This window comes from Dendrobates tinctorius, unplaced genomic scaffold, assembly GCF_039654945.1.
Source record: "Dendrobates tinctorius isolate UK_male_01 unplaced genomic scaffold, ASM3965494v1 ptg000182l, whole genome shotgun sequence".
NCBI lineage: Eukaryota > Metazoa > Chordata > Amphibia > Anura > Dendrobatidae > Dendrobates > Dendrobates tinctorius.
The window spans coordinates 1700234-1715457 of record NW_027361849.1 but is presented as its reverse complement, the minus strand read 5'-3'; positions in this window follow the sequence as shown (position 1 = coordinate 1715457).

Here is a 15224-nt window from a genome sequence, read left to right as displayed (position 1 = left end):
TTCCGGTGCAGGCATAGTGGCGGCGGACGCTGTTTGGTGGGACGCCGGGGATGGTGGTGGAGCTAATGGCGGCTCCGGGTCAGCAGGGGTCTCTGGAGGGACCTGCACGGCCGAGTCAGGTCCGGACGGGGGCTTCTCTTCCTCCGCGTCGGCTCCCAGGGCCTTGTACAACTCCTCCGGTGGTACCGGCAGAGAGCGGACAGTGGATGCTACCGGTGGTAGGGCAGCGGGCGCAGGCTCCATAGAGACTTCAGCAGCGGTGGGTGCCAGTGGTGCGGGTACCGCAGGTGTAGGCCCTTCCTGGGCGCGCTGCAGCTTTAAAGTCCATAGCGCTTCCTGCCTCAGTTGCAGGCGGTGCGTCAGCTGGGCTATTTCGTCCTCCAGCTGCTGGCGGTTCATCTCAGACACTGGGTTGGAGCCTTCAGCCATGGCGCCGGGGAGATTCAGCATAACCTCCTTGCGCTCCGCAGGCCTCCTCCCGTCCCCTTCCAAGATAGCGTTCTGGCGTTCTTCTTCCTTTCTCGGCTCTTTTCCCGCCACTGGCTTCCGCTCCTCCTTCTTGGGGTGGCGTCTTCTTCCAACTCCTCCATACCAAGCCAGTATACGAACCCCTCAGGGGGTGGGCTGTGTTGCCGTTGCATAGTAATTCAGGCAGGGGAGGCCCAGGACAGTTTGCGGTCTTTTCCCATGTTATCACGCCCTTCTTCACCACGCCAGCGGCCATTTTTAATGTTCATGTTACAGTCTATTCAATCGGGTCTTCTGCACATTTTCAAAAACTTTAAGTTTCAAGCACACAGAACCCGATGGCATCGGGTCTCGTCATCCTGTTCGTCATCCTGTACTGCGCACGGCCTGCATCCCCAGTGCTAAAGATAGGGGACGCAGGATGCATGCAGCGTCATGCAACGGTGGGCGGAGCTACCGGAGGAGGCGCGGCAGGGGCGGGGCTTAGCGGCGGCCGTGCGCAAATGTGAAAGTGGCCTTATTCCTACGTTCCGTACTAGTCTCTCCTTCTTATGGAAGATCAGGTTTCGGTTCAATGTCTTTCTTCTTCTTTCCTTTCCCGTGCCAGCAGACCCAGGTCACTGAGATCTGCTGCAGCACTCCTTCCTCCATCCCTCTCCCAGGGATCTTCTCTCCTCACTCTCCACTACTGAGTGACTGACTGCCTGAAATCCTAAACCTTCCCACTCTTTTATGTATTCTAACTCCACCCACCTCCCAGCACGTTTCGTGTTCCAAGCAGGGAGCCACCAAAGGTGCTCTGCTACACTCCAAGCAGGGAGCCACCAAAGGTGCTCTGCTACACTCCAAGCAGGGAGCCACCAAAGGTGCTCTGCTACTCTCCAAGCAGGGAGCCACCAAAGGTGCTCTGCTACTCTCCAAGCAGGGAGCCACCAAAGGTGCTCTGCTACTCTCCAAGCAGGGAGCCACCAAAGGTGCTCTGCTACACTCCAAGCAGGGAGCCACAAAAGGTGCTCTGCTACTCTCCAAGCAGGGAGCCACCAAAGGTGCTCTGCTACTCTCCAAGCAGGGAGCCACCAAAGGTGCTCTGCTACTCTCCAAGCAGGGAGCCACCAAAGGTGCTCTGCTACTCTCCAAGCAGGGAGCCACCAAAGGTGCTCTGCTACTCTCCAAGCAGGGAGCCACCAAAGGTGCTCTGCTACTCTCCAAGCAGGGAGCCACCAAAGGTGCTCTGCTACACTCCAAGCAGGGAGCCACCAAAGGTGCTCTGCTACACTCCAAGCAGGGAGCCACCAAAGGTGCTCTGCTACACTCCAAGCAGGGAGCCACCAAAGGTGCTCTGCTACACTCCAAGCAGGGAGCCACCAAAGGTGCTCTGCTACTCTCCAAGCAGGGAGCCACCAAAGGTGCTCTGCTACTCTCCAAGCAGGGAGCCACCAAAGGTGCTCTGCTACTCTCCAAGCAGGGAGCCACCAAAGGTGCTCTGCTACTCTCCAAGCAGGGAGTCACCAAAGGTGCTCTGCTACTCTCCAAGCAGGGAGCCACCAAAGGTGCTCTGCTACTCTCCAAGCAGGGAGTCACCAAAGGTGCTCTGCTACACTCCAAGCAGGGAGCCACCAAAGGTGCTCTGCTACTCTCCAAGCAGGGAGCCACCAAAGGTGCTCTGCTACTCTCCAAGCAGGGAGCCACCAAAGGTGCTCTGCTACACTCCAAGCAGGGAGCCACCAAAGGTGCTCTGCTACTCTCCAAGCAGGGAGCCACCAAAGGTTCTCTGCTACTCTCCAAGCGGTGAGCCACCAAAGGTGCTCTGCTACTCTCCAAGCAGAGAGCCGCAATGTGGCTTTGCTGAACTACCCTGTTGTGTGTGTTGCAGGTGTTGGAGCGTGGTCAGGAGCCCCCAACTTACCTGGATGGTGGGGCACCACACCTCAGGAGGAGGTGCAGTACCTCTGTGGCGACTGAGCCTCAGGGGCGCCACAGAATCACATGGTGGAAACAAAATAAATTAATTAGGCTGCAAAATTTATCTCCTCACTTTCTAATGCCGAAACAAGGACTTCATCACAAAACATCAAGTAACAAGTTCTGAAACGTTTAGGTTAGAACAAATATTCAATTTTTTATAAAAATTAACTGCAAACTCCGCAGACTCTAAACCTCCATCTTCTGTCTCTACGGCCCATTGGGACATGGTCTTATATCCCATCTTTACTCTATATTTCTCCAACCCGGGGAGTGCTGGAAAATGAAGGTGATGGAACAATGGGAGGAAGATTTACAAATCTCCCTTACACCTCAAAGGTGGTACAGACGCTACGTGTAGTAAAAGGCAGTAACCAGGTGTCACTCACTGAGACGCCCCGTACATTGTCTCACAGAATACACTGTGTCCCCGGTCTCCCACGCGGCGTTTACCATACAGTACCTGGCAATTGTTTCGGGGGTCGCGCTGATGACGGAGACACACCCCACAAGTGGTGGACATGCCCGACAGTGGGGTCTCTCCAGAAAGACGTCATAAAATTACTCAGCACTGTCCTGAATAAGAAACTACCACTAACACCGACAGTGTCACTCCTAGGGGACAGTCCATGCCAATAACAAAACGTGCCGACTTATTGATTTTATTACTATGGCACCTAGAAACCACATAGCCGGTAAGTGGAAAACTAACACGTTGTCGATACTACAGGTGAAGAAGCGAGTCGACCTAATGATGATGCTGTACGAGGAGGTAGAAGCCGCTAGATCTGACTCTGGATGTTCTCAGAGGGATCTGGGAACCTTGGATCCAGGCCCCAAACACTGATGAACTCCCTAGAATGATATCCCTAGCCATGTAATATATATATAGTTATTATCACTGTTGAACGTAGGACATGAAACCAATGTTCCACTATTTCGCATCGACTCATTTCTTAATAACAGCACCCATTGTCCATCCCCCTCTCCCCATTAACCCTAACTTAGCTGTGTTCAGACTGTTATTCTATAGTTTTATAAAGCTAAGACTATGATAATGAAGATATTGTATATTTCTCCATTTATTCTCTCATATATGTCCCCCTGCGAGGGGACCCTGGTGCTTTGATATCAATGTCTTTCATGTTAAAAGATATTCATGTTTTCAATAAAATCGTTGAAACTAAAATTTATTTCTGGTTATCAAACTGGTGTCAATAACTAGAGTAAGACCAGCAAAAACAGTGGCCTGGAGGCCTGAAAGGCCACGATTTGTATCCCACAGATAGATCAGGCGTCTGACGGAGACACCACACTCTTCAATATGTGGCCTGGATTTGTTTAATTTTTTTGCCATCAAGATTGTGTCAATAAGTAGGCTATGACACTGCAAAGAAAATTCTATGGCGGCCTGAAATGGCGCAATGATGTGCGATCCATGTGACGAACAAAACCCAGTGTAAAACATCTGCCCTGCAGCCAAACATTTTTTGGACAGCAAAATGGTGTCAAGAAATTGTATAAGACACTCCAAAAAAATTTAACAGTACCCCAAAAATGTCAGAAATTTCCGCGCATTCAGATGTGATGCCTGGGACGGGCAAACCCGTTTAAAATTGCTGGATTTTCACGCTGTAGTATTACAAGGATCTTTCTATAGTCTGCAGGGTCAACAAGCAAATGGTGACAAAAGGGCTCTGGATGGCTTTGGAATAAAATAATCAGGATTGAGGTGCAAAGAAAAAAATTATTCCTGCCCACTGGTACCTGGAGCGAGGAACATATGTAATAGGCAGCAGCAGACAGGAATGGACCCTCTTGATGTCTGCAATGATATCTATATACACACATACAGAGCCGGCAGGCCTGGCACTGATGTGTATAGAGCCACATACACTCCCTGCCTGCCTAGCACTGCAATCTATACACCCCGTAATTAGTCCTCAGAAGGAGTGTTGGTTTAGCTGGATTTGTGGATTCTATGATGGTAGACCCACACTACCTACTAAAAGCACAAATCTGTCCCTATCCCAGCAGCAGCTCTCCCTACACAGTCCGATTTCAGATGTGACTGCAAAGAGCATGGTGGCGTCCGGTCTCTTACAGACCTGATGATGCTGTGCGGCCAGCCAATCACTGCACGACCACAACAAAGATGGCTGCGGCATTACAGTGCGTGGCAGACAATCCCTGCATCATGATTGGGTCTCCTGCCGAATAATCCCGGAAATTCTCGGTGTTCGCTCATCACTAGTGATCACCAGATACTGATGATGGAGGCGACGGACAGTTACCAGCTTATGATGAAGGGGATGGGTGGTCACCAGATACTGATGATGGAGGTGATGAGCGGTCACCAGATACTGATGATGGAGGTGACAGGCGGTCACCAGATACTGATGATGGAGGGGACGGGCGGTCACCAGATACTGATGATGGAGGCGACGGACAGTCAGCAGATACTGATGATGGACGGGACGGGCGATCACCAGATACTGATGATGGAGGCAACGGGTGGTCACCAGATACTGATGATGGAGGGGACGGGCGATCACCACATACTGATGATGGAGGCAACGGGCAGTCACCAGCATATGATGAAGGGGATGGGTGGTCCCCAGATATTGATGATGGAGGTGACGGGCGGTCACCAGATACTGATGATGGAGGTGACGGGCGGTCCCCAGGTAACGATGATGGAGGGGACAGCCGGGCACCAGATACTGATGATGGAGGTGACGGGCGGTCCCCAGGTACTGATGATGGAGGTGACGGGTTAACTCTTCTGTATTCAGCGCATTTTCCTTACTTTGTACATGATTGCGGCCGGTGTGTGATGGTTTCTGCGTGTCGTGTACGTCTATGTACACACTTGGAGGCTTCTGTGTCCCCTGTGACCAGTGGACGCATTGGTGATAATTTTTCTACGTCCAGTCTGTTACAGAACCACTCAGCACCCAGAATATGTTGTGCAGTTATATGTATGGATAATAGGTTCTATGTGAGATGCATGTCCCTAATGTATCAGCCCACAGGCTGCGCCCTGGGCAGAGGGGACACGATATTCTCCTTTTGTCCGCCCTCCCCCAACCTTTGTAATTCCCACAGTAAACATCGGCAGGCTCCGGCCACCTGCGGCTATTGTAATGTATGTCTGGCCTGCCGCTTTTCTATTGGCCTGCCCTCTGTATCTGTGTGATATATTCTGTGTCCTGTGAGTAAAGTGTTGTCAGACTGGACATACATGGAGAAGCAGTGATCTTTTAAATGCGCCCATGAAACCAAGGAATTCCAGCCAGCGCCATTCATTCAGACTCCAGCCAACGCAGAGTGGACCTCCGAAAACACGGGGTGGTACTGAAAGAGGTACCCCAGCTTGGTAGATCCCGTTACACTGGTGGCAGACAGCGAGATTTGATACCCCTTCTACAGGAGGAAAGGAATGAATGGAAAATAACTACCAGAAGTTAAAGAGGACTACATTAAAAGATCTGGTGGAAGCCCGAGGGTTGATCGCCAGCAACAAAACAAAAGCGGATTTGATAGCAGCCATCATGGAACACGACAGTGCAGCGCCCCCCAATGTGAACGTGGAGGAGACCGAATTCCAGAGGGAGGTAAAGAACAGATTGGCGTTCTATGGCCCAAACCCTGCGGTAGAGATCATACGAGAGGTGATGGCTGATGTGCGTACTGATCTGAAGGAAAAGATGGCCGAGTGGACCAGGATAGATCTGGCCAAGATGGAGATGGCAGAGCGGAGACAGAAGAGCCAGCGAGCAGGAGGAGCTCTGGCCTTCGACTAGGTACCTTCAACAGTAAGCCACAAAAAGATCCAGTATAATACCTTCCGACAGTTGGGGGGAGGCAGAGGAAGACATTGATGGCTTTCTGCAGGACTTTGAGCGGCAGTGTGCCCTTCATCAAGTGAAGCCGGAGGAACGGGTTCAGATTCTGGCCGGGCAGCCTATCGCACGGTACCTGATGAGGACTGTATGGACTATGAGCGGATCAAAGAAGTGATCTTGGCCCAGTATGCGCTGACACCAGAGGCCTATCGCCAAAAGTTCCGCGGACTTATAAAACGTGTAACCGATACCCACGCTGAATGGGCCTGTAAATTACGGTGGTCACTGCTACAGTGGGTACAAGGGAGCCAAGCAACCACTAAGGAGGACGTCCTCCAGCTCTTCCTGTTAGAATGATTCTTTACTGGACAAAACCAAGAGACACAAGAATGGCTTTGGGACAGGCGGCCAACGACTCTTGAGGAAGCCGCTCGTTTGGCCGATGAACATCATGATGCCAGGAGGCCGCAGTTCTCCGGATCAAAGGTGGTCACTAGGGGCCCACCCATGGACCTGGAGGGCCCCAAACCACCAAAGATTGTAGGGGGACCAGCTAGAAACACGACCTACCACTGTCCCCCTGGGGCGCGATGTCACACCTGCCGTCAGCTGGGCCACCTGCAAAGACAATGCCCCAACCGGGACTCAGCATACCCAGTGGCCAAAGGCGGGAACAGCTACCTTCAGACGGGCTGCTGTACACTGCTACCAAGGCAAAGCTGACCCGGCATTGGTGGCTACGACTAACCAAGGGGTGGAAGAGATGGAGGAAGTGCTGCATGGAGTAGACCCCGTGCAGGCAGCCCGGGCAGATAATCGACAACAGCATCGACAGGTCGTGTGGGTTAATGGGAAGCGTATGCAGGGACTAAGAGATTCCGGAGCAACTTTGACCCTTGTGAAGTCTCATCTCGTCCGGGACCAAGAGAAGACGGACCGGACAGTGGCAGTCCGTGTAGCAGGGGGAGCTATACATCGACTGCCCACTGCCAGGATTCACCTGAACTGGGGAGTCGGGGATGGCCTTGTTGAGGTCGGCTTGATGGAGGATTTGCCTGCAGACGTCTTGCTGGGAAATGACTTGGGGCCCATGTTGTCTGCATTCTCGGTGACCCCTCTGGCTGAGACCTATCATGTGACCACCCGGAGACAAGCTCGAGCTGCGGAGACGGAATCACACTCAGAGGAGGCCCAGGTAAGACATCCCAGCCCTGCACGTATTCCCATAGCCAGACACATTTCTTGGGTCACCCCGGATGAATTTAAGATGGAGTTACTTGAGGATCCTTCATTAGAGGGATATTGTGGGAAGGCACAGGAGGGGAGAGGAGTACTGGAAAGGGAACAGTTTGTATGGAAGCAGGTACTCCTCTACCAGATCACAGAGCAGCACCACACAGGGATGAGCCCCACTATAAAACAACAGCTGGTAGTTCCCAAGAAGTATAGGCAGGAGCTACTGCGAATCTCTCATGATATACCCTTGGCCGGGCACTTCAGAGTTAGTCACACCAGACATCGTCTGACACAAAACGTCTTTTGGCCGGGGGTAACCTATGATGTTCGTCAGTACTGCCAGACCTATGACAGTTGTCAGCGCATTGGCAAGAGGGGGGATCGATGCAAGGCCAAATTACGCCCCTTCCCCATTGTGGAGGAACCATTTAGCCGAGTAGCGGTCGATCTGATAGGGCCGTTAGCCAAACCCAGTCCGTCAGGGAAAAAGTATATATTGACAGTGGTAGATTATGCCACACGGTATCCAGAGGCGGTTGCATTACCTAACATACTGGCAGAGATGGTGGCGGCTGCCCTGCTCCAGGTTTTCTCACGGGTTGGATTTCCCCGGGAGATTATCTCGGACCAGGGTACCCAGTTTACAGCAGAGGTGACCAACCAACTGTGGAAGCTGTGCGGCGTAAAGTCCATTAGAAGTGCCCCGTACCACCCGCAAACCAATGGGTTGTGTGAACGCTTTAACGGGACATTAAAACAGCTCATTGGGACCTTTACCAGGACCTACAGGGACTGGGAGAAATTCTTGCCACACCTCCTGTTTGCCTATCGGGAGGTGCCCCAAGAATCCACGGGGTTCTCCCCGTTCGAGCTGGTATACGGGAGGCGGGTAAGGGGACCCCTAGACTTAGTGCTGGAACACTGGGAAGGGGAGGGCCTCATAGAAGGGGTACCTATTGTACCCTATGTGCTGGAATTCCGGGACCGCCTACAGGAGCTGACTCAGGCTGTACGTGAGAACATGCAGGCGACCCAGCGGCGCCAGCGCATATGGTACGATCGGAGGGCCAGAGAGCGCACTTTGGAAATAGGACAGAAGGTCCTGGTGTTAGAGCCCATTAAGCAGAATAAGTTTCAAGCTGCATGGCAGGGGCCCTACCAGGTAGTGGGGAAAATAGCCGACACAACCTATAATGTCGCCGATTGTGACGACCCCAGGGTTATCCGCATGTTCCACGTGAATATGCTGAAGCCCCTGAAGAGGTAGTGGCCATCTGTGCACCTGAAGCAGAGGATTTAGCCGGACTTCCCTTGCCGGATGTCTTAGGGGAAAGGACTCAGTCTAAAACATGGGACCAGGTACACTTGGGTGAAGACCTAGGCCCCCGGGAGAGACAGCAGGCGGAGGCGTTGTTGAGGCTGCGACAGAGGATGTTTTCAGAGAGACCGGGGTACACTCGCCTGGCACAACACAAGGTTGAGACCCAGGATCAGACCCCCCTGCGCCAAAAAACCCCTTCCGCGTCCCTGAGTCTGTACGAGAGGGGATGCGACAAGAGATGTTGCGTTTAGGGGTCATTGAAGAGTCAGATAGTCCCTGGGCATCCCCCGTAGTGTTAGTGCCCAAGAAGGATGGGACTACACGGTTTTGTGTAGACTATCGTAAGCTCAATGAGAAAACAGTGACGGATGCATACCCCATGCCGCGTGTGGATGAGTTGTTAGACCGGCTGGCGGGGGCAAAGAATTTGACCACCATCGATCTATGCAAAGGCTACTGGCAGATTCCCCTTAGTCCTGACGCTATTCCCAAGTCGGCATTTGTCACCCCGTTCGGCTTATTCCTGTTTCGAGTTATGCCATTCGGGATGAAGAATGCCCCGGCGACCTTCCAGAGGCTGGCTGACCGGCTTCTGGATGGTCTCCAGGACTATGCTTGTGCCTACCTGGACGACATCGCCATCTACAGTGCGACATGTGAAGAGCATCTAAATCACCTAGAGACAGTATTGGACAGGATCCACCAGGCCGGAATCACCCTGAACCCAAACAAGTGTCACGTGGGCAAAGCAGAGGTTCAGTATTTAGGGCATTGGGTGGGAAACAGCGACCAGAACCAGCGAAGATTGAGGCCATAGCCAAGTGGCCCATCCCACGCACTAAAACCCAGGTCATGGCGTTTCTAGGGACAGCGGGGTATTACAGGAAATTCGTTCCCAATTACAGCAGCGTAGCCAAGCCCCTCACTGATCTGACCCGTAAGAACCAACCCCGCCAGGTAACCTGGATGTCAGAGTGTGAAGAAGCCTTCCGCCAACTAAAGGACGCCCTCACCAATACCCCTGTATTGGCCGCACCCGATCCAACTAAACGTTTCCTGGTTCACACAGACGCTTCTATGTTTGGATTGGGGGCAGTACTGAGCCAAGTCGGGCTGGACGGTCAAGAACACCCGGTAGATTACCTGAGTCAGAAACTACTGCCCCGTGAAGTAAGCTATGTGGCCATCGAGAAGGAGTGCCTGGCGGTAGTATGGGCACTCAAGAAGTTGCAACCATATTTGTATGGATGACAGTTTTCCCTCCTAACGGACCATAATCCCCTAGTCTGGCTTAATCAGATCTCCGGAGACAACGCCAGATTGCTGCAGTGTTTAGCCCTACAACCTCTGGACTTCACCATCCACCACAGACCCGGCAAACAAAACTGTAACGCCGAAGGACTAAGTCGACAAACGGAACTTGTACCAACCCCATAAACTTCGGTCATCCCCAAACCGATCCGTTGAGGATCAGACTGTGCATGCCGATCGCGTCGCTGAAAAGGGGAGCCGTGTTACAGAACCACTCAGCACCCAGAATATGTTGTGCAGTTATATGTATGTATAATAGGTTCTATGTGAGATGCATGTCCCTAATGCATCAGCCTACAGGCTGCGCCCCTGGGCAGAGGGGACACGATATTCTCCTTTTGTCCGCCCTCTCCCCACCTTTGTAATTCCCACAGTAAACATCGGCAGGCTCCGGCCACCTGCGGCTTTTGTAATGCATGTCTGGCCTGCCGCTTTTCTATTGGCCGGCCCTCTGTATCTGTGTGATATATTCTGTGTCCTGTGAGTAAAGTGTTGTCAGACTGGAAATACATGGAGAAGCAGTGATCTTTTATATGCGCCCATGTAACCAAGGAATTCCAGCCAGCGTCATTCATTCAGACTCCAGCCAACGCAGAGTGGACCTCCGAAAACACAGGGTGGTACTGAAAGAGGTACCCCAGCTTGGTAGACCCCGTTACACAGCCATCTTTTGTTTCTAAAACTGAGAAAAAGCAAACGCTTCCTCCAATAGTGACGACCCGCGGACAATCACGTGCCGCTAATAGAACCAAAAATGTAAGTGTGAGGAGACGTGTCAGCGTGGCAGTCCATGGACTTAGGTACAGTGTCACACCCACCATGCCTCACTGTGGGGATGATTTTGTGGTGATGATCGGTATCAGCTTTATACCCTCTGGGATTATGGCCACAAAGTTCCTCCTCGGTCTCATCAGACAGAAGACGTTTCCTGCTTGTGGCCGACATCATGGAGGCTTTAGCAGAACTTTGCTGGGTGTGGATGAAATGTGCAAGAGGAGGCTCCATCTTGTCATTGACCCCAGAGTCTGGACATATGACGAATACTTGTGGACAGTCAGGACTGGCCAGAAATCCCTGCAGCTCCTCTAATGTTGCTGTCGGACTCTCGTCTCTCCCCGATATCTGGGGGACGTCCAGTTCTCGGTGAGGTCATCATTGTTCCTGATTTCAGCCCCTTCGTGATGACATATTCACAGCGTCCATGGTGGATCTGATGCGTGGGGATGTTTTTGTCCCTTCTCCTGACAACTTTCCACAATGAGATCCTTTGCTGTGTTGTTGTTGGACCGGGAAATGTCAGGAGAATCCTAAAGCAGCGACTTTGTCTGGGGCTAATCAGGAGCACTGACTACTATGACCGGCTGATTCTGAGAACCACAGCCCTGATTATAAGAGGGTGTGCACACTTATGCAACCACATTATTGTAGTTTTATTATTTGTATCTCCCCTCAAAATGATTTGGTTTTCTCACTGGATTTGTACAGGTTGTGTGACATTAAAAGAGGAGAAAGTTCTGAAATGATTCTCCTTGGCCATGTTCACATCTTCAGTATTGTTGCCAAAATCAGGAGAGAAACAATCAGAGGAAAAGTCTAATGGCAGCCTGTCACCACTCCTGGCTTTGGCTACAAATACTGAACGGGGCCTTAGCGCAGGGGTGGGGAATCTTTTGTGCCAAGGGCCATTTGGATATTTATACTGTTCTTCGGGGGCCGTACAAACTGCCCCTAACTCCGCAAAGGACATCCTGACGCTGGCACTGGTGTCCGGACGTGATCTTTCATTGCATGACCTTCAGTGTTAGTAGTGAACACTGTGTGTGTATACTGATGCTGGCACTGGTGTCCGGACGTGATCTTTCATTGAATGACCTTCAGTGTTAGTAGTGAACACTGTGTGTGTATCCTGATGCTGGCACTGGTGTCCGGACGTGATCTTTCACTGCATAACCTTCAGTGTTAGTAGTGAACACTGTGTGTGTATCCTGATGCTGGCACTGGTGTCCAGATGTGATCTTTCACTGCATGACCTTCAGTGTTAGTAGTGAACACTGTGTGTGTATCCTGATGCTGGCACTGGTGTCCGGACGTGATCTTTCATTGCATGACCTTCAGTGTTAGTAGTGAACAATGTGTGAGTATCCAGACGCTGGCACTGGTGTCCGGACGTGATCTTTCATTGCATGACCTTCAGTGTTAGTAGTGAGCACTGTGGGTGTATCCTGACACTGGTGTCCGGACGTGATCTTTCATTGAATGACCTTCAGTGTTAGTAGTGAACACTGTGTGTATCCTGATGCTGGCACTGGTGTCCGGACGTGATCTTTCATTGAATGACCTTCAGTGTTAGTAGTGAACACTGTGGGTGTGTATCCTGACACTGGTGTCTGGACGTGATCTTTCATTGCATGACCTTCAGTGTTAGTAGTGAACACTGTGTGTGTATCCTGATGCTGGCACTGGTGTCCGGACGTGATCTTTCATTGAATGACCTTCAGTGTTAGTAGTGAACAATGTGTGTGTATCCAGACGCTGGCACTGGTGTCCGGACGTGATCTTTCATTGCATGACCTTCAGTGTTAGTAGTGAGCACTGTGGGTGTATCCTGACACTGGTGTCCGGACGTGATCTTTCATTGAATGACCTTCAGTGATTACCTTTAGTAATGATCACTGTGTGTGTGTTCACAGAGCAAGAAGAAATTAATGAGCTGGTGGCAATCAAAATACAGCTCCCTGCCCAGGAATATGGTCCCTGAGAATCTGCCCGGGGGCCAGATAAAAGGCCATCGAGGGCCGTAAATGGCCCTGGGGCCTGATGCGCCCCACCCCTGCCTTAGTGGGATTGTCTTACAACTAAAACCCTGGATTTCAGCAGGGGCGTGTATACTTTCTATAGCTCTCTTTATCCTGCTCCTGCGATGCCTCTGTCAGCAGGTATTTGCTCGAATATCTAAGTGCTGCATTTATGTAGGGGCTGAGACCCCGATTCTGGCGATGTCACTTGTTGCTCTTTGATAGATCCCCGTTTTCTCTGCTGCAGGTGTAGCAGTGCTGAGCTCAGAATAACCCCGCCCACACCTTTGATTGGCAGTTTTCCTCCTATGCTGTGTACACAGAAAGCTGCCAATCAGTGGCATGGCCGGCATTACAGAGAGGACTAGAAGGTGCGAGACACCTAGTCCTGGAGTGATAATCTCCTGCCAATAAAACACCGATTTACTGAAACAGTAACACAGCCTAGTGACACATCGCTAGAATCAGGCTCTCAGCCCCTCCGTTATGCTAGCTCAGATTTCTTATCAAAAAGTTGCTGCCAGATTCCCTATAACACTAGTAATGTCACCGCTGCAGACAGTGATTTGCAGCAGTGGTCACATTTCATGTGTCCGCAGCGCTCCTCCAGCGTCTCTCACCACGTGCTGCACGCTCTCATCTCGCACTGCCATAGACTGAGGTCCCCTCGCTGCCTGTGCCCCCCCGTGTGTGGTGTGAGCTTCTTCCCCGATGTCTGTTCTCAGGGGTCTCGGCCCACGCAGAGGCCGTAGTGAATGCCGTGGGGAGACTGTGCAGAGAGACAGGTGACTGCCGCACACCCTCTGCGTTGGGGCGGCCCCGCACAGATCTCAACCTTGGGGGGTGGGAGACACTTGTGTTATGGGTGTTTAACCCCTTCTGCCATCTTCACTGCAGTGTCATAAACAAGGTGCAGGAGCATGAGGAGTTCTTCCCAGCATTCAAGGGGTTAAGGCCCCGTCACACTAAGCGACATACCAGCGATCCCGACACCGATATCAAGGTGTCAGGATCGCTGGTGAATCGCTATGTGATCGCTGGTGAGCTGTCACACAGACAGCTTCACCAGCGATCAGCACAGCGATGCCGAGCGCCCGACATTGCTGGCCATCCCTGTAAAAAATAGAATCAAAATAAAAAATATTGTTATTCTCACCTTCCGACGTCCCGTTCAGCCATCCCGCCTCTCTCCACGCTCCGGTCCCAGTGATCCTTTGCGAGAATGACCGCGAGATGTCACGGTCTCGAGGGATAACAAAGTCTCGCGGTCATTCGTGCAAAGGATCACTGGGACCGGAGCGTGGAGAGAGGCGGGATGGCTGAACGGGACGTCGGAAGGTGAGAATAACTATATTTTATTTTTTTTACAGCTGATTGCTGGTCTCCTGCCTGTCACACGCAGCGATGCGTGCTGGCCAGCGGGAGACCAGCGACCAAAGAAATGTCCAGAGGTTTCTTCCAGCGATCAGCGATATCGGCGGGGGGGGTCGGTCGCTGATCGCTGTCACACACAGTGATCTCGCTGGTGAGATTGCTTAGTGTGACGGGGCCTTTAATAAAGGATCTGCTGGACGTGCTCGGTGGGGGGTGCAGATAGACTGTAAGCTCTTCTGCATCGTCCTTGTTTCCCCAGAGATCACACACCTGGAAGAGATTGTGCCTGAGGGTCAGCGGCTAAAGGAGGCGCGGTGACTAGTCACACTGGTGGGACTGGTTATACTGGTGGTCTGACGGCTGGGGCAAAGCCGTGTACTCGGCCCCCGCCAGAGGCCGCGCGGGGGCAAAGCCGTGTACTCCGTCCCATCCCCCGCCAGAGGCCGCGCGGGGGCAAAGCCGTGTACTCAGTCCCATCCCCCGCCAGAGGCCGCGCGGGGGCAAAGCCGTGTACTCAGTCCCATCCCCCGCCAGAGGCCGCGCGGGGGCAAAGCCGTGTACTCAGTCCCATCCCCCGCCAGAGGCCGCGCGGGGGCAAAGCCGTGTACTCAGTCCCATCCCCCGCCAGAGGCCGCGCGGGGGCAAAGCCGTGTACTCAGTCCCATCCCCCGCCAGAGGCCGCGCGGGGGCAAAGCCGTGTACTCAGTCCCATCCCCCGCCAGAGGCCGCGCGGGGGCAAAGCCGTGTACTCAGTCCCATCCCCCGCCAGAGGCCGCGCGGGGGCAAAGCCGTGTACTCAGTCCCATCCCCCGCCAGAGGCCGCGCGGGGGCAAAGCCGTGTACTCAGTCCCATCCCCCGCCAGAGGCCGCGCGGGGGCAAAGCCGTGTACTCAGTCCCATCCCCCGCCA